This window comes from Mastigoproctus giganteus, chromosome 4 (genome assembly GCF_048544385.1).
Source record: "Mastigoproctus giganteus isolate SK-2022 chromosome 4, ASM4854438v1, whole genome shotgun sequence".
NCBI lineage: Eukaryota > Metazoa > Arthropoda > Arachnida > Uropygi > Thelyphonidae > Mastigoproctus > Mastigoproctus giganteus.
The window spans coordinates 73,752,840-73,769,239 of record NC_143578.1 but is presented as its reverse complement, the minus strand read 5'-3'; positions in this window follow the sequence as shown (position 1 = coordinate 73,769,239).

Here is a 16,400-nt window from a genome sequence, read left to right as displayed (position 1 = left end):
GGGTGACAGCTCAAAGACCCAGTTAATGGTGTGCCCAGCTCTGGGTTTTGTTTGGAATTTAGGGATTATGTGAGAAGTTGGTTCTTCATCTGGGAGTTCCTGTTTCAAGTTTCTGTGGAAAATTTCGCTTTGCAATTCCTCTGGAAGGAGATCCTTGTCCACATCTAGTACTAGTATGCAAGGGCCCTTTTGTCTAAGGGGCTCGGCCAGGAGTCCCAGAGATGGTAATTTAGGATTCTTAACAATCAGTTCAGCATCCTCTTTTGTGGCTGTTTCTATAATTACTCCTGTATTTCGCGTTTTGCGAATTGACTTGATTTTAGTGTTCTTTAAGTCATCTGTCAAGGAATCCATGATGGTCTTCTTGACCTCCTCACTGGACATACGACCTTCATTGGTAAGGGGTTTAAGTACCACAAAGTTAGGTCTGGGTGATAGCGTTTTCTTCAGTGTAGTCCGTAGGTTGGTACCTGAATTGTTTGTCTCGTAGCTCAGTTCCTGAGATTCGGGAATAAAGTCCGATGGTGACTTCCTCAGCGTCTGGGCATATGTGGAGTCGCGCTGTCGCATTTGTTTTACTCCACAGTCAGTGTAGGCTTCCAATTTTGCAGTTGCCTTTTCGCTTTCCAGGTGAGTCTGGATAAGCAGCGATTCTAGCTTATTCCATAGGGTGACGATTTCTGCCCTAAGAAGTGTTGTAATTCTGTTAGTTGGCTCTTTGAGCACGTTCTCCAGTGCTACTTTGAGTTGTAGCGATTGTTGGATAACTGTCCCCTCAGGCATGCTGGGGTCAAGGGGGAGGTCAGGTTGTCTCATATCTGTGTACTCGGTTTGGGAGAGGGGGGGGGGTTCCATGGTCCCTCTGTTTTGAGATTTTGACCTGGTTTTTCGATCAAATTTGGTACCGATTGATTTTTTGTTCTTAATGGGGGGTTCAGTTTGAGATCCCTCATGTTCTTCGTGTTGCTCTGCTATTTTAGGGTTGTCGGTCACTGGCAGGGTTGTGTTTACAGCCGATTTCCTCGATTTACCCTCCATTTTGAGCAGATACGAATTGGCGAGTTCACTCCGGATGAGCGAGTGGCGAGACAGTCTCACAGAAGGAGCTCAGAAAATGAGTGCAGATGATACCCACTGCAAGTTAGTAGGTGAATCAACTTAAGAAGTGCTACACAAGAACAGTTACCACCAATAGGATTTACGTGCTGTTAAGTCACGTGCTATTTGCCCTGGGATGACATCCATATGGTCATTATAATGGTATTAAGTTACACCAGTGCTTGCAATATTATTTATATAAAGTGGCACAATTATAATTTCTGCCGAAATTGCCAAAATCAGCCGTTCACATCCAGTATCAGCGCCCTAATTTAAATAGCCGACTGGGCTAGGTGAGTAAAGTGCCTGCCTGGCAACCCAAAGGTCGCGGCTCAAATCCCTCCTCGGGCTTGGATCAGAGTACTGCAAAAACCTTGGGAGGTGTATTATAGCCACAGAAGCCGATGCGCCAACAACTAACTAGGGTTAAACGAGGCAGTCAGCGATTCCTGAGTTAGGCCTAACAATATTACAAAGGTAATAAACTAATATTAACAATTTACAAAATCTATTAAAATTTATATCCAGTTAGGGAAAAACTTACTGACAATTTCTGCACAACAACTGAATTAAATAAAACACAATGAATACATTAGGATATTAAATGAAATGCAGCATACTAAAACGTCAACCGTACTAACAACGACACTCGATAAGAAGGATAGTTAACAATCAACTGTTTTGTTCCAAAATTATAGACAGGAATTTAGTTGTTTTTTTTTTTTTGTAGGTATTAGGCGCATCAGCAGCTTAGGCCATATTGCGCTGTATATTATGTTTGTAAATTGCATGTATTCTGTGGTCGATTTGCCGTTTGGTGGACGAAAACCCGACCTTCCGGGAAAAAGAACCATGCTACCCTCGCCAGAGACCAACTAACTCAGCCATGTTGTGAAATAGATCCATAAAAATTCCTCGCGATGGGATCCGAACTCGGGTCTTTTCCACCGGTGTGGGGATGATTAATTATACCAACTGCGCTACCCATAAGGGCTATAGAAATGCAGTCACAGTATGAATTTGTTAAGGAGCAATCTTGTCTGACCAATCTGATTTCATACTACGTCGTAGTATGAAATCAGATTGAAACAAAGGAACGGAATGCTAAAAATAATTTTGACGTAATGTACAATACTAAAATTACAGAAAAGCTTTCAATACTGTTCCACATGAATGACTATTATACAAGTTGGAGAAATGTGCATTAGGGGTAGGTTCATGCTATGGACAAAAGAATGGTTGAGTGTAAAAAGAAAAAGTTTATAAATGGGCACTGATCTTCTTGAATTAATGTTATTGATGGGAACCCTCAGCGTTCAGTGCTGGACCCATTGTTGTTTCCAGTATCTCAGTAATACGTCAATATCATTGTTGTATTAATGATATTGATGAAGGCATATTAAGCTTAATGCCTAAGTTTTCAGATGATACAGAAGTTGTAGGATAGTTAGTTAATGACAGTAATCAAGGTATGCTACTTCAAGATCTGGAAAAATTAGGCAGATGAGCTAAGTATTTGGCAATTGAATTTGGAGAAGTACTGCATGCGAGTATCAGCAATCCCAGATTACCGTATCAACTGTATGGTGCCACACCGAAGATAGTATAGAACGAAAAAGACCTCGAGATAATTGTGAAATAAAATCCTGGATGCGCTACTGAAAGGAGTTTTTCCCTGAAATAATCCTCTCAGTGGCAGCAGTAAGATATAGCCGAAGTTGATACGTTTTATCTTATGGAAATATATGGTGACCTTGGGCAGGCCTTCTTGACATACTTGTATTTACTGTTTCCTGGAACTGTTTCTATAACCTGCTTGCCACCTCAGTTTAGGTTTGGTCTGCTTCTTTCCAACTTAGAATCGTGTAAACAACTTTCTTTGCCTTGCCAATATCAAAAATATTTCTGTGATAAATTTTACAGTTTTCATAGCGAAAATGAAATAAAAAGGGTCGGGTTAAGACATTTTTATAACATTTCTTCTTTAGTATGTTCGTTCGACAGTTTTTTTTTTTTTTTTTTTCCTATATATATACCATGGTTTATATTTATGATACCACATGTGGAACTAGTTGATAAAGTTTGATTTATTGCTCAACTTTTTAGCATTAGTGTATTTATATTGCATTTGTCTTGTCCTGCGACGAACGAGAAGTCAGTAATGGTTAATCCATGTCTCAGACAGTGAAGACTTAAGTTCAGTGTAACAAAGTCGTGTGTGTGTGGTTTTATCTTTGGAATCCCTGACTCCGCGACTTCTGTTTTTTTTACCCCATTATATCATCAAAAAGAAAAGTCACGGAAAACACACCACAATAATGTTTCTCTTTTCAAACGGATGTTCGTAGCACGCCTACGCTCAAATTCATCCCCCACTACCAACCAGTTGCACATGAGATCAGTGATAAACGTGGGTTCAGGTATTTCGTGAGAGCAATCGATTACGTTTGCTTTGTAGACTGATCTCACGTTGTGGATATAGCTATTGTGTAATGTGCCTTAGGCCACAGTGCTGCCACCTGTCAAAACTAAGACAGGTGTTAGAATACTTGGTGCTAAAAGACCTTCAATTAACAATTTACTTTGTAGATTACATAGATTAAAGGTAGGATGAGAGAAGGATACAGAAATAAAGATATTGAAGGAAACATCTTTATTCATCAATCTAATAGTGTTGTAAAAATGGTCTTGATGAAAACAGGTTGAATCGTTGTGCTCCTTGTAGTGCTTTTCGACCACAGAACCCTTTTGCAAACCCAATCTTTGCACACAACCCGAATATCTTTAGGAACATTTATGGAAGCAAGCACAGATTGAGGAGGAGGCGCCTCCGTAGCTAGGTGGGCAGGAGCAGCAGTGCGTAGCACACGCTTCTTGATTAGACCGGGGTTCGAGCCCGTGACCACCAAATACGGAGGATGCGGAAAGGTCAGGGAATGACCACCGCATATCCCGGAGCAATATGGCCTTAGTTACTAATGCTCCTAAAAACCAAATAACAACCAACCAACAAACAGATTGAGGAATCCATGTAACTTTTATTATTAAGATATACTGTTTTAAATTCTGGAGAATGGTGATTGTATATCTGATTGGGATTGACTACCTCAGTGCTAAAGCAATAAACATCCTGGAACAAAAAATTGCTTGTTTACATTGCGCACACAACCTTCCTATAAAGGTTGGCTGTGCAATGTAATCGTTATTTTAGCCGTGCTTTATTGTAAAAAAAAAAAAAATAAAACACAAAGAATCAAAGGGGAGTACCCAGGAGAGTGGAATCGGGTCTATTAAAATGTGTAGTGTCTGCAGGGATATTTAAAGCTTTCAGGGGAAGTTTGGGAGTCCACATCCTCTTTATTCCTTTCTGCTTATATCAGTTTAGAAATGCAACTTTCATCAAAGCTATACTATTATACGTTATACGATTCCTGATAATAACAAATTTTCAAATAAGGTTCTGTTTATATGCATTCCTTGTGTTTCTTTGTGAATTTGTGTATGTCGATTACGAACAGCCCTTAATTTTTGTTTGGTATCAATGTCCGGTAAGAATGAAATAAAAGTAAATATTTAATAACGCTATATCAGATCTGTTAACAATGTTTAACTTCTGTTCAGAATAGCATCTTTGCTAGTAAACAAGCTAAAAAATCACAAATTAATATTAAAACATTGCCTTAATTAATATAAAATATTTCCTGGACCAAATAAAAAATTCCTTAATGTGCATTTGAAATCATTATAATCATCCCGAACCAAGAACCAGATATCTTTGCCCATCATAGTTTCATCCCACGTTCCTTAGTATCTCTTCTCCATTGGAGAGTCTCTCTCCCACACTCTTCACTAACAGCGCTCAGATTTTGTGTGAAAAAATCCAAGTGATAGTGCATGGAGCTTGATTGACAATCTGCGCTCCATTCCCCCCCCCCATAATTTTCAATCAACTTGTTATTTGTAACTTCATGTCTTAATGTTACCAAGAAGGGCATTCACTCCATGGTGGAACGACTTCCAGGCATTTTGTTCTGGTGAAGTCAACATCTGCTTAACTTTTGAACCAATAAATATGCCATTTTGCATTTTTGTAACAGACAGTTTTGAAAGCAGATTGTATATGCTTGAAGGTGTCACTACGAGGATTCAATTCAATGTTTTACAAACGGTTTAACTATACCCGGCTTGGTATGGAGTAGTGGAAACAAGAGTTTCTTGAGAAACCGAGAGGTTGCTTGTTACACTGCTTGCGCCAGGTTGTAAACTCAATTCTTACAGATCATTCTTTTCTCCTTTAGTGCAGCTCTACTGCCCTGCTGTTCCAGAGAAAGCAAGGAAACTTAGTGAAACCCTCCAAACCAGAAGGAACTCCCGACTTCTTAAAGTGCTCACAGACTTCCGATTTATACCGATTATACTTGATCTTCTCTAACACATCTTCACATTTCTGTAGTCTTTAATATGAACCGATCGTTGCAACAAAATCGATGGATGCATATGCCCGTTGTGAAGCAGCACGGCTTTCAAACTTTTACTTGAATTGTCTGTTGAAAGGCGCTACTTTTCTGGATTTCGACTAATACTATTTCTTCATAAAGACAAATCAAAACAATAGCACAGGTAATAATGTGCACAAGTGAAATATTTTTTTTTCTGTATGTGGAAATCTTTTGCAGTAGATTCCGCTCTTTTAAAAAAAAGATGTCAGGAATTCTATATTGGATTTGATTAGACCCAAATCACTCACTAAGTTATCCAGTTCTTGTTGACGGGATAATTTCGTGAGGGACTTGGAAATGCAGGGAAATGTGCCATAGGCTTATAAGGTATAATCCGAATTATCCTCTTCAAAATTCATCCTCCAATTTTGATCTCTTCTCTGGAAGGTAGATTGGGAATTGGCAGGACTTCATTGTGTGGCACCACAATAGAAGTACTGCAACAATAGAGGATGGTATGGCTGGATACGCTACAGCTTTTCGATATGCAGACTTTTTTAAAATTTTGATATAACCACCATACAAAAATTATCAGTAGTCAGAATGGTTTGGGGGCTCTCGTATTGTAAGTATTGCAAGAAGCATACATACACACACTTAGGACTAGCATGAATGCATCCCTGTAATGGTTACCTGCAACTACCACTGCAGAAATGAGGGGGCCCACCAGCTTGTCTTGATTGCTTATTGGCATTCCAAATTTGCTTCACATGCATTGCAAAACTTGATATCACCAACGATGTCATTTTTCATCTGCTTCGGACCTATATAATATCCACAAATACTGTATAGCAAAACCTGTCTGGAGATAAGTTTACACCCTCGTTTCGTTGCCATAACAAATGGTGGGGGGAGAAACATTTTACGAATATCACAAACATTTATACAGGGTGTTTCAGTTAAACGTTTCAGAACTTCTAAGAGGGGTAGGGTACATCCTGACAACTCGAAATCATATAGCAATGTGGGGTCGGAAATGCTTTCCTGAAGCGGTGTTGTACACAGAAGCACCATAAAGAAAAGAGACCGTAAGTGAGAAATCGTTTTAATAATACATGAAAAGAAGCAAAAGGTACATGGATTAAAGTAAGTGTTCGAAGTTTCTTCCACGGGCTACAATGCACGCCTCACATCTCCGACGCATGGACATCCAAACATTCTGGAATACTCCAGGCGAATTTCGAATTTCTTCGGCAGCTACTGCGATTCTTGCAACCAGCTCCTCAGCATTGTCAACAGGGGTGTCATAAACTAGCGATTTCATATGACCCCAGAAATAAAAATCAAGACATGATAGGTCGGGTGACCGAGCAGGCCAACGCACGGGACCACCACGTCTGATCCACTGTTGACCAAATGTGACATCCAGGTAGTTACGAACATCTCCGCTATAATGGGCAGGGGCTCCATCGTGTTGGAACCACATTGTCTGTTGCGTCGATGCAGAAATCTGTTCATCTCTCAAAAGTTGTGGCAATACTTGCTGCAGAAAGATCAAGTAGATAGGTCCGGTTAGACGACACGGTAACAGGTAAGGTCCGATGAGGTGATCTCCCATAATACCGGCCCATACATTGACCGAAAATCGAATCTGTGCTGTACGTCGTCGCACGACGACTTCTGTGTACAACACCGCTTCAGGAAAGCATTTCCGACCCCACATTGCTATATGATTTCGAGTTGTCAGGATGTACCCTACCCCTCTTAGAAGTTCTGAAACGTTTAACTGAAACACCCTGTATATTATATTGATTCAATGCCAAACCCAAGGGCAATTGTCCTTGGGTTTGGCATTGAAGGTTTGTCATACTGATAATGTGACTACGATAGTAAGAGGATTAAAGTAATAATCTTTCTTCTAATGGAAAGATACATTGTAGGGTTGATAAAGAGGAAAACGATTCCTTTCCTTGGATTAGCGTGGAGGTTGGCTGGATGGGGGTTGAGGACAGCCAGTCTGTTGACTCCTAAAACTTGTTGTTTAGTTCATTTTTCCCCCTAGAACGCGGGCGCACATTCCATCAATGATGGGAGGAGTTTTTGTGGGCTTTTCTCTCTCAGAAACACAGGTTTTTTTTTATCCCGAAAAACGGGCGGACCGACAGGGGAACGCGCGCAACTTGCAGAAATAATACACGTGGGTAGAGGTAATTCTCTCCTGGACCTAATATGATATTGTTTTGTTTTTTTTTTTTTAAACCCATACAATATGTAATATTATGGAACACTCATTAATGCCATATTTTTCAAGTAGAATTTACCGAGATGAAAAAAAAAAAATGTTTTTGAAAAGTGCAAATTTGGGCTGCATTCTCAACAATTACATGGCTTTATGTGCTACTTTTAAACATACTGATTCGTTCTTTATTTTCAAAATTTACACTGAGTGCCACTTTATTATTAAGCTAATATACTTACCTAGTAAATCTACCCTTTTCATGAACAACATTACGTATTTGCCATGCGACATAACGCAGCAGGACAGATATGTAGTGGATGCTGTATGTGTGCAATTCAGCGCGAGAATGAGCGTCACAAAAGGTTTAAACATTATCTTTATTGTAAGGTTCATAGGTACACGCAGGTACCCTACCTTTACAAACCCTTCGCGGCACTAAGCCAGGGGTTAACAAGCAGCAGCAGAGATACAATCTCGCCGGAAATATAATACAGGGTAAGTACAAAGCTAAAGGACAATTAATACGAGTAAAGGACAATTATGTGATAATAACATCGAGCAGATTATATTAACTTTAAAAAATAATAATAAAATAATAATAATACATAAAATTACAAAAAATAATAATAGAATAAATTAGAATAACACAAGATAGGTTTCTTCAGTCGGGTTTTCCGTGAAACTGTTGTCGAGCCGGAACGATCTCAGATCAGTTGATGGCTGTGGAAACAACGTGCGGATTTCAGATGAGACATCTGTACTTCTTGTCCTCTACCATTTTACACATGTCGGCATCCAGGAGTTGAACTAGATGGAGCTTCTGATAAGGAAGGAAACGATTTTTAAAATGTAGCCTCGAAGAGAGAGCAATAAGCTTGGGAGTGGAGCGGAGAGCTGGTTGGGGGATCCGCCAACACACGGTGATCATTTTGATGGTGCAGGTTAGTCTTCTTTTATGGATTAAAGCTGAAAAAAAAAAAATCTAGTTAAATTCAGTGCTTTGGCCATTGGTGTTGTGTGCTGCTGTGGTGGGAGAAGACACTTCCAGGTCGTCGGCGCCAGTATGAATATTTCGGAAAAGCAATCCATCTGAGGTTTTCACATACGACTATCTCGCGTATCGAAATTAGTCCAATAACCAAATAACATCCAGCCAACGGCGATTCTGTAGTCGGAAATAACTAGTTGATGTCCAGTGGAGGCTGGAAAGACGTGCTGGGTAACAGAAAGGTTACGGTCAGTCAAATAACAATAACTCTTTTTGGCTAAGATCAAAGTGTACTCAAATAAAACCCAATACAACCAAACCAAAGAGGCATTTCGAAAGGAAAAACTCGTCATACCTTGTCACGGACGGAGTATTGCAGTCGACGACGAAATTGGGTTCTACTCTGGTCGGCTAAAAGCAAGAAGGCACAGTAAGTGTACCCATGAACACCAGCATTGAACGAGTAGAAAAACGTTGCCTGGTCGAATGAATCCCGGTTTGGTTTTTGCTGTTTCGCGCTAATGGGATGATCAGAATGTGGTGAAAACAGCATAAGGTCATGACCCATCCTGCCAGGGGTTAACAGTGCAGGCTGGTAGTGGTGTATTGGTGTGGGGAGTGTTTTTGTAATTTACGTTGGATCCCTTGAAAGCAGTGGAACAACTTTCGGATTCCACGAATTATCTGACACTTGTTTTCGACCAGGCATTCCTTATTATTATTATTAAATCCGTTTATTAAAGTAGCAAGTGTTTGCTTTCACCCCTTATACACAGCTGACCGGCTAGAAGGGTGTGTATAAGGGGTGAAAGGCAGTGCCTTCAGCTGCGAAGTGATTCTTCCAACAGCATAATGCGCCACCGCTAGAATTGTGCAGATGTGGTTCCAGGAACATGAAAGTGATTGCGAATTCAATCTACAGCGGTAGTTTCCATAGTTGTCAGATCTCTATCCAGTTGAGCAGCAAATTCAAAGGCAGCATCAAACTCAGAATAAACTTATACCAGCGTTTCCGCACTCTCTCATACATGAATGGCAAGTATGATCAGAACAAAACTGAAGATTTTACAGAACTGCCCAAGGATGGATAGGCAGAGCTGAAGTCGGTTCTGCAGCAACGCAGCGGATATGCTGTCTTCCTTCCGATTGGAACAGTTATGTAGCATAAGTGAGGTTGCATTTCTGTCGCGGACCTGGGAAGTCTCTATAAAAGTTTTATTCACTAGAGGCCGTAGTTAGCCTCGGAAAAAGGTTTATGGTGCTTTCAAAAGTTAAATGCACGCAATTTATACCACTCTGTATTGAAGCTTGATGGCTTTAGTTGCCTTTGCGTTTATTTTTTATCCTAATAATCGCATTTCCTTGAAAGTTGCCGTACCGAGATGCAACAAAAAGTTGGGTTTCCTATTGCAGAGTATACAGCAGAGGCCGGTAAATGATCGATCTTGCTTATAAATAAACTCTACCTATACATTTAAAAGCTCTGAACATTCTACAAAAAATGAACGAAAACCGTTTTGTATGTGTTCATATATTAATTTTTTTAATATTAAGTACAGTGTTGACGACTGAGTGCCATTATCGACACCTGCATCTGAGGATAACGCGTGGGTTCCCGTGATTGTCCAGAGTCAGCTAATGGCATCTATAATGCACGTGTCGCAGGCCGGCTGTGGCATGACGTTCTCTCATTTTCATTAGTATTGCATTGCATTTATTTGTCATTGATCGTGTTTTAAACAAATATAAATCGTACAGCTAACAGTTATATTGAGTACATTTTTACATTTTTTATCGTAAAATATTTACTATCAAATATTACAATGTCAGAAATCGCATTGATTACTTGATTGATTGATTTTGTTTTTAATCAAAGTCTACCAGTCAGTATTCAGCGATTTCAAGACTCGGTTAACAATATTAAGTAAGATAAACGATCGGCAGTGAAAGTTAGGATTTATGTAGAATAATGGAATGAATATCACTGCTTCAATAGTGTGTTACTTTTTCACGAATTTATAATTGCAAAAAGTAACAGAACAGTTGCATTATTCTACATAAATTCATATTCTGCCAATAAATGGTTATTTATACCAAATCATCGTAATTAAGAAGTTGTCTTTTCTGGGATACATCTTTAAGAGACGCTGGAGTGGATATACCAAGCTGAGAAAGAAAGTCGCTTCTTGTGTGAGGTTGTCTGACTCTAAGCAGTACCTCTTCCGTAGCAGTCTTCATTGAATACGAGGGTTGATACTGCTGATAGACAGAAAGAGAAATGTCTGTACTTTCATAGTTTAGATAAGCTGCTTATTAGAGAAGTCTTATCACATACACCTATCAGGATCCAATACTTTCAGAATTCGTGTATCCCAGACAGGAAACCTGTGACACTAGATTACATAAATAAACCCTGCGAATAGGCTAAGTTATTCCTGTGTAACTGGTCTTGGATTTACTTAACTACCCTCTTCCCTCCCCCTCCTTGTCTTTCAGCCAGGCAGGAATGCTAAACGTTACGTGAGATGACGACATGGATAATGCGGATGGAACAAATTAGGACACACGAGACGTATGCGTGCATGCGTATGGAAAGAAGCCAATCCGTAATGAATTCGTCACGTTCTCTGGTAGTTGAAGTGTGGGGGGGAGTCTCATAATATGCCTGACCTCATTAAAAACTAACGAAGGTCTAGGTTAGATACGAAATTTATTAAAGTAAGTTCTCTTTTGCATGCGAATTTACGTTGCCTTTCTTCCCCCACTTCTTATAGCCCAAAAGTGCATTATGCTTGCTCCCCCTCTGAACTTGTCGCTTGCTGTTTTCCAATATTTTTGCATTCCTGACTGTATAGTTCGTCTTAAACTAATAACAGTGTCACGTGAGAAAAAAAAAAGTATGAATTGCATTAATAAACTTCTTTTATTCTCATTGTAATACTGTTTGATAATCATTGTTGGATAGCGAGTGTGGGACATAACTCTAATAATAAATGTTAATGGACTTCCTACTTTATTCATAGCCATATCATATAGTCCAGGTTCTAGATTGCGCCCGCTTTTACTATTATTATTATTATACTAGAAAATTCCGTAATATTAAAATTGTTTCTCTCATTTATACTATTATCGCACAGGATGATTAATGTTTCCTTATCGCATATAAGAATAAAAATACCAATCCCAGTATAAATTCCCACCATGTGATGATGATGCCAAAGTAGACGTTAATGGACACATTAAGGCGGATGTTTTTATACATCAGGAATCGACATCCTTTCAGAAGTGGTGTGCCGGGGTCACTCTGGGGTTTTTTGTCAGTGGAGAATTTTAATGGGAGGGGGCTACATGTAAAGAAACTTAACTACTTACCCTCTATTATTTTGCAGAAATGGGTGCATGTAGATGAGTAGAGGTTTTATTCAGCCACTCACGAAGCCGGTACAAGACATGATTTCACTTTAAAATTAAGATGGAATGCGGACCCATCTATCTAAATCATCTCTTGGCATAGCCTAGTGGTCAGGCGCGCGGGTGCATAAGTACACGTGCCTTGAGTGACCGGGGTTCAAGCCCGTGACTGCTGAATACGGTGCTGTTTCTTGTATTCTATCTTGTGAATTCCTCTGATCATTTGGTCGTCCCGGAGTATAAACAGAAAATTTATTTTAAAGGTGCATAAGTACGCGTGTCTTGAGTGACCGGGGTTCAAGCCCGTGACTACTGAATATGGTGCTGTTTCTTGTAATCTGTCTATCTTGTGAACTTCTCTGACCGTTTGGTCGTCCCGGAGTATAAACAGAAAATTATTATTATTATTATATTTATGAGAGTGTTTTTGGTTATCGACCCCTGCTCTATACAGGGCAAATCGGGATAATAATAAGAAATCTAATAAAAACTAAATTAAAAATTGTTTCGAATATTTTTAATATCGTTAGACTTGTACGTGAATGTTACATATTGAAGAAGCAGTAGACATGGTAATAGTTATAAAATATGAAATACATACACCGATGAGCCAAACCATTATGACCAGCGAGTCGTTATGCAAATCGAAGCAACTGCAAGTGAACTACGGCGCGGGTTGGGACACAGTATAAAAAACACCTGATACTGAGCTCCGTTAATCAGTGTTACTCTTGTTCTTCAGATGGGAAAGGCAGCGGACTTAAGCGAGTTTGACAAAGGCCAAATTGTAATGGCCAGACGATTGGATCAGAGCATATCTGAAACGGCACGGCTGGTGGGATCCTCACGGTTAGCCGTGGTTAGTACCTACCGAAAGTGATCAGAGGAGGGGAAAATCCACAAACCGCCAGCGAGGTGTTTTTTTTTTTTTTTTTTTTAATCGTATGATGTGAGCACGAAGGAACCAGTTTTTTCTTGCTTCCTTCGTGAATCGTGGCCGTGAGGTCCAACCGGAGAGTACGGCACCATCGTAATGGCTAAGCCCGAGGCGGGATTCGAACCCGCAATCTTTGGGTTGCCAGGCAGGCACTTTACCCACCCGGCTAGCCCGGTCGGCAGGTGTTGGACGACCACGGCTCATCGATGCTCGAGGTGAGCGAAGGCTCTCCCGGATGGTACGTGGCAACAGAAGGGCGCCTGTGGCGCAGCTCGTCGGTAATTGGAATGCTGGTGACTGGAGTAATGTGTCATAACACACAGTACATCGAACCCTGCTGAAAATGAGGCTGTGTAGCCGCAGGCTGCTCCGAGTGCCCATGCTAACCACGGTTCACCGGCGACAGCGCCTCGAATGGGCACGCGAGCATCGAAACTGGACCTTGATTGACTGAAAGGAGGTCGTCTGTTCCGATGAATCACGTTTCCTGTTGCATGACTGGGTTTATTATGATTACTGGGTAAAATTGATTGTATATATATATGCATAGCTGTTGATAATTAATTTTTAATTACATGTTCCTTGTAGTCTTCTTACTTCTCTCTTTTATATTCTTCTGCTTATATTTCTAGAGGATATCTGTATTCCTCTTCTCTTCTGTTCCTTTTTCTTCATCCCCCTCTCCCCTTTTCCCTTCTTCCTTTCTAAATTATTTTGAGGTTCTCCTTGTGACAACCTCGGTACATGTCCTTTGATAGTAGAACCTGGCTGCCTCCTAGTGGCTTGGGACGGGAGTAGGGGGGGGGAGCCTTTGTTCTCTTTCCCTTGACTGCTAAATGCCAGGTGTCTGCTTACAACATACAACAAAACACACATTAATATACACGTAAAGATACAAACATTTCATTAAATTTATATATTTTTTTTTTAAATGCCGGCCTTGGAATTTTGTCGTTAGATGACTCGGCGGCGTATAGGAGAAACCCTGGTTACCGCCTTTACATACAAGAATACTTTGAATACTTTACACCATGTGGACGGCCGGGTACGTGTGCATCGTTTGCCTGGGAAAGTGATGGCGCCTGGATGCACCGTTGGACAAAACAAGCCAGTGGAGGCGGCGCTGTCATCGCCCATGACTGGACGCGGATGACTGGGATACCTTGGGTCCAGTCATCCATGTGGCGAGTACCCTGACGTCTACCACCTACCTAATCATCATTGCTGACCAGGTAAACCCTTTCATGTCAACGGTCTTTCCCTCTGGCGGTGCCTTCTTTCAGCAGGATAATGCGCCATGCCACACCGGCCGGATTGTTCGAGACTGGTTCGCGGAACATGAGGAAAACTTCCAGGTATTGCCCTGGCCTCCAAATTACCCAGACATCAATCCCATCGAGTATCTGTGGTTTGTGTTGCAATAGCAACTCCGATTTGCGGCGTCTCAACAACGGACCTTACAGGAGTTAAAGGATCTGCTGGTTACGTGTTGGTACCAGATAACAAGACACATTTAGAAATCTTGTAGCGTCCATGTCCCGCCGGGTACGAGCTGTTTTGGCTGCACGTGGAGGACCAATATCATATTAGGTAGGTGGTGTTTTGGCTCATTGGTTTATTCTACTTATGTTTTTATAATGCCCAACAAAAGAAAATTCTTCGCCCGTTGATTAACAATATAAATTTTAAATGAAAAATCGTTAATTCTTGTTAACCCTATGTAGCTTTCTATATTTCCAAAATGACGTTTTTATTTATTCAACTTTCCTAATTATTATTATTCGTATGGAGCCATTACACTGTGCTCCATGAGAGTATCTTCATTAGGTAAACCTCTCTAATAGCGAGTAGATCTCCCTTTCGCCCTCAGAACAGTCTGGATTCGTCGTGGTATTGACTCGACAACTTGTCGAAATCGTGACATTAGAATGCTCGTCCACGTTGACGCTTGCATCACAGATTATTTGAAATTGAATGGTTGAGAATTTCTACTCCGAAGAGCTCGTTCCACCTCATACTACAGGTACTCAATTGGATTGAAATCTCGGGAGAAGAAGTGAGGAGGAGGAACGGTAACTGGGGAGGCCACGCAGTAGGCCGAATTCCCCCCATGTTCATAAACTATACACTTTTGACCTTGTGATATTGCGCATTATCCTGTTGGAAGAACCCGATTGTAGGTACATAGGAGCTTCATGCACTGCAGCCATGAAAGGATGCACTTGGTCGGAAACAATTTCCAGTTAATCTGTAGCATCCAAATGTTGCTCCACTGGTATGGTTGGAGGTCATGTGTGCAACACGAAATCAACTCCCCACACCATTATGCTGCCGCTACCCTCCAACATTGTTGACAGTATGAGTCCTTGGACCCAGGATGGGCCTAAGTAAGTGTAAGTGTGTTTAGGGTCCAGTGGTACCAGGGGTTTTCCCCATCTCTGCGTAGTTTACATTGTGGTGTGTTACAGTATGCTGTAAATGCCAGAGATTTAAAAGTGTGTGGGTCTTGGATCGTTTAGTGTCATGTACCGTTGTTCTTCTGATCGTTTAGCCGCTAAACCCCAATTGGGGCCCTACGTTGCCCCACTTACGCCCCGTGGAGGCAGACCAGGAACCCAGTAGCTTATATGCACTCTGGCAGGTCCTGCTACCTAATTTCCTGAGGTTTCGGTGGCTAGGACCTTTAAAAAAAAAAAAAAAAAAAACGGGGACACTAAAGTTTATAAAAGCCAGGAGAGGTTAATATGGTTCAGTTTTCAGTTTAGAAATCGTTAATTTTGATTAGTTATGTGGGGTTTACGCTGGCGTATTAGTCAGAGTAGGGGGGAAGAGACTGAATACGTCTCAGTTGCAGGGTTCCTTTGAGCAGCGCCGACAATGTCTTTGTCGGTGAAATTGTTAAATTCTTCTTGTCCCACTGTTGGAGTATCTGCAGGCCCTGATTAGCTAGGATTTACAATTAGGCTCTGGAGTTTGCTTGCACTGTCAAAATCAGGTCATCTGCGAAGGCCTGCACCCCAACTGCGCCTAGGTCCATTCTCAAGAACTCATCAAATACCAAGTTCCAGAGGAGTGGGCCCAATACAGACCCCTGTGGACATTCTCTCTGTACTGTTCTTGCGATCTTTTTGTATGGAGTGTTTATCTCAATTTTCTTTGTGACAGATAGGTTTCTCAATTTATAGAGGTTGAAAGGTACTTTAGCTTTCCTGAGTCTGCCCAAGACGCTCGGCCACCAGAATGAGTCGAACGCCCGGCAAAATCAATCGATATTATGAGGAAATATTT